The sequence below is a fragment of the Fragaria vesca genome, linkage group LG6, assembly GCF_000184155.1.
Source record: "Fragaria vesca subsp. vesca linkage group LG6, FraVesHawaii_1.0, whole genome shotgun sequence".
In the NCBI taxonomy this organism is placed as follows: Eukaryota; Viridiplantae; Streptophyta; class Magnoliopsida; order Rosales; family Rosaceae; genus Fragaria; species Fragaria vesca.
Genome location: NC_020496.1, coordinates 12056397 through 12061064, shown reverse-complemented (window position 1 = coordinate 12061064; position 4668 = coordinate 12056397).

Sequence of the window (4668 nt, the reverse complement as noted above, 5' to 3'; positions counted from 1 at the left end):
AACAAAAAAGGAAAAAAAGAAAAGAAAAGAATGAGAGGTCTATTGTAGAATAAGAGTAATTATGATTGAAATATATATCAATAAATAACTAAGGTTATGTTAGGAATTTGAAATGAGGTCTAGTGAGTAAATATTTATATTAGAAAAATAAAAGGGAGGTGTAGAGAGAATGAGAGGTATAGTGAGCAAATTTGGAGGTCCCAATAGCCACACTCTTTATCACTTTAATGACGTGTATTACCATTTTAAAAACTAATGTTATTACTTGAGGAATCATTTTACTACTTTAAGGAATTTTTTGCATGTCATACATTAACATATTGTAGGAATTCTCATTTAATATATAACAAAAGTACATTATTTATATAAGTAATTCTATGAAATTAAGCACAATTTGACATTAAACCCTAAACCCTGTGTTTTTAATGACAACGGTTTTTAAAAGTAACCCTAGGGTTGCTTCTAAAATAGCTATCAGATAGAAGCCGATTTTTTTAAAGAAAAAACGAAGTTATACCAAATACGGCCTAAAAAATACTTTGTTGTAGGGTACGTCAAAAGACGCACGAGAATAAAAATCTTTTAAAAGTAACAGTAACCCTAGGGTTGCTTCTAAAATATGCTATCAATGACCTGTAATTTTCAAAAAAAAAAAATGCTCTTCTTTAATTTGCCAAACATATAAAATACAAAAATTTAGATAGAAGTCCGTTTTTGTTTTTTTTTAAAAAACAAAGTTATCCCAAATACGGCCTAAAAAATCTTTTGTTGTAGGTTACTCAAAAGCGCACAAGAATAAATCACCTAAGAAGAACACCAATTACCACCTAAGAAGCCCTCTAGAGAATAGTTTAGGGTTCAACCTGTGGCTTATTTATGCACCACTACGTTTGGCCAAACCTATAAGATGAAGCTTTCATGCAACATTGTCGATGTGCAATGAGGTTTGTTTTTAATATCTCCCAAGCACAATTTGACTTTGCTTCCTTTCTTTACCATTGTGAAAGTTTCAAATTCCTCCATAATTTTATCCCCATCCCATACAGATTTTTTTTCTTTTCATTTTTGTACGATGTTAGGGTCTTGATTTCCATACTTTCTTGTTTTGTCATCTTGAAACGGTATAACTTAGTTATTGTCTAGGTGACGAACATTTTTAACAATTTTATAGTTAAAAGTAGACCCAAATATGTACGTGGACTATAATTCAGGATGTGTAAATTTCACTCACCACAACTTTGGTTTCACAACCCATGAGAATGTGTAGTCTTATTGATCGATTCATAATAGAAGTCGATATACAAATGTCACCACCTCTTTCCGCTCTCTCTTTTGGAAAAAAAGCTCATCAACTTTACATCCATTAATTAGTGATTTAAAATTCCGAGGCTTTTAGTGATGACATATTAAAACTAGTTGACTATTAAAGCATCTAATCCTCTTTATAACAAGGTCAATATGCATTAGGGCAGTATTATGGATAGAAATATAAATCAACTTTTACTTGTCAACTTCTCCATTTTCCTATTCCACACTCAATCGGGGAAGAATCATTGTCATTAGAAAATGGGTTGATACTAGCCAAGTGTGAATTAATTGTTTAAAACAGACAATAATATGCTGTTGGCACTACTCTGTTATTGGAGATTTAAAAACACACTTCATTTTGGATTTATTATGCTTGAGCTTGGAACTTTGTTCAAGATTGTACAAACAAGCATCCGATTAACATATGAGTGCTACTTTGAGACTCTAATTAAAACCAATGCATCAAAAATTACTATGTTTGTTTGTTTCCGATCCTTTGCAAAATAGCTGGAATGCAAACACAAATAAAGTCTATTCTCTACATACAAGGACCTCAATTTGATTAATGGTTCTAGTTAACTTGATGAACAAATGGATAAAAAAAGACTAATAATAAAGTGCATAGGCAAGAAGCAGGTTCTCCTCTATTGACTAGACATTTGTGATGCAAACCAGCTTAGGAGGCTATTTTTCCAAATTTAGTAGATCATGAAGTGATGCATACAGATTGGAGAAGTAATGAATATTAGAGGAGCAGAGAGATATGATATAGAATGTGGGAGGATAAGTATTTGTCACAGAATAGAATAAGGGTAACTTAAAAATATAGTAATGCTTTGTGTTTCTTAAATAATTGACGGTCGATAGAGCTGGAAATGAAAATACTTAAACACCGGTTTAGTTCAAGTTCAACTCAATTCTTCAAGCAATTTTGATCAGTTGAATTAGTCTAGAAAACTTGAGAACAAACACTACCAGGACAAGCACTTTAGCAGACAAAAATGTTTCGTCGGCCTGTTAGCTTAATTCGTCGGCTAAGATCTTAGCCGACGAGCTTTCGTCGGCTAAGATTTCGTCGGGAAAATGTCGTCGGCGATGACTTTAGCCGATGAAACTAGAAGAATCGTCGGTTATAGTCCCACAGTTTAGCCGACGAAAAACAAGTCGTCGGTTTTTTTCCTAGACTTTAGCCGACGAAATATTTAAGATATTCGTCGGCTATAGTCCAAGAGTTTAGCCGACGAAAAACATGTCGTTGGTTTTTTCTCCGACTTTAGCCGACGAAATATTTAAGATATTCGTCGGCTAAAGTGTGTAATTAAAAATTAAAAATAACTAGAGCTGACGAAATATAGTATGTTTCGTCGGCTTTACAAAGGTTTAGCCGACGAAACATGCCATAATTCGTCGGCCTAATTTTTTTTTTGTCGGCTAAAGCCTTTCTTCTGGTAGTGAAAATAAGAAATTTTAATTTCAAGCTTCTTATTGTTGCAGGAATGAAGCTTTTAATTAAGGTAACTCAGGTTATGTCTTTGTATACAATGAATTGCTATTTGTTGCCTTAGAATTTGATACTGGAACTCCATCAACTTTGTGTCCAATTTTGGTGGGGTAGTACAGGCGAAAAGAAGGTCATGCATTGGCGTGCTTGGGATAGTTTGTGACTTTGTGTAAGCCTAAAGTGTTGGGAGGTATGGGTTTTCAGCACCTATTTGTTTTCGATCTTGCTATGCTAGCGAAACAAGGGTGGAGATTAATTCAAAATCCTAATTCGTTAATTAGCAGATTGCTCAAAGCTATTTTATTTTCCTCATTGCTCTTTTTGGGAGGCTGAGCTTGGAACCAGAGCCGGTCCTGAAGGATTCAAGGCCCAGTGTGGGAAAAAAAATTGTGCCCCTTATATAAATTTTTTTTAAATCAAAAATACCAATTTTTCTTTTTGGGGTTTCGAACCTAGCCAAGTGCAATGCTAGGAGGCTCATCCCCACGCCTGAAACCAATACCCCTCAAAAGAAAAGAAATACAAGGATTAGCTTGATTGAGGAGAGTAGACCATCTCATGACATCTTCACACCATGCTCCTTGCTTCTGGAATTATAAAAGCACAAATACATGAGAATAAACGAAATCAACAAGATAAGCGACCACCAGTACGTCAAGTTAGACAAGAATAAGTATCAGCCGGCAACTCTTGTACCTGCACAAAGATCACATATAAACCACATCTCATCTGAAATGACTCCTTCTTGCATTTTTAGAAGCAAAATCATCAACTATATGCTCAACATCAATAGCTTTCAACATATTCTTTTCAATACTCAATATTGCTAATCCATTCAACCTATCTTGAGTCATAGTTGTCCGCAAATAAGATTTTATCAACTTCAATTTTGAAAAACTCCTTTCTGCAGATGCGACAGTAATAGGTATAGTCCATAAAACCCTATAAGCAACCAAAATATTTGGAAACATATCCATCTTCTTTGCAAAATCCATAACTTTAATGGAGTTCCATATTGATACGCTTCACTTGGTAGCATCTCCTGCAATATTTGTAATTCTAAAAGTAAACGCATTGCATCAATCACTACAAAAATTAATTCAGTTAGCCACGGCAAAATGCCGTCGCCAAAAGTCATTCTGCCGTCGCAAAAGACCAACAGCGACGGCGTGGCGACGGCATTTTTCCCGTCGTCGTTGAGGGCGTGGCCGTTGCTTTTGGCGACGGCAGTAAGCCGTCACAACCATGTTTGCGACGGCAAATAGCGACTGGAAAGACCGTCGCTTAATTAGCGACGAAAATTGGCTACTGAACTTGCCGTTGCAAATACCTCTATTGGCGACGGCAATCGCCGTTGCTATGATATTTTAAAAAATTCAGATCTGAACTGAAATTTTTGAATTTTCCCACCAAAACCATTTGCGAAGGGACTCTGCCGTCACCAACTGCAGAAATTGTTACCACAACTGTTTCAAATCTCATTTTTACCAGAAACCTGTAAATTCAAATCTCATTCAATCCACAATAGCAACAACCATAATCAACAAGGTACTAACACCACCATCAACTAGCATTCATTCCAACAAAATCAACACAATGACCAAAATTCATTTCATAACCAAATTATCCAACATAAACATTATTCCACATGATGGAACCTAAACCAAACCAACAAACTGCTACAACAATAAAAAGAGCTTCATAAAGGGACAATAATATTCCAACATAATCTTGTTCTAACACATTCTAAAACACAACAATATGACATAAACCTAAATCATGTAGGAGGATCATGGTGACCAGTGACATCATCAGAAGTTGAATCAAAATGGGTAGTGGCCTCAGGATCTCCCTCTCCT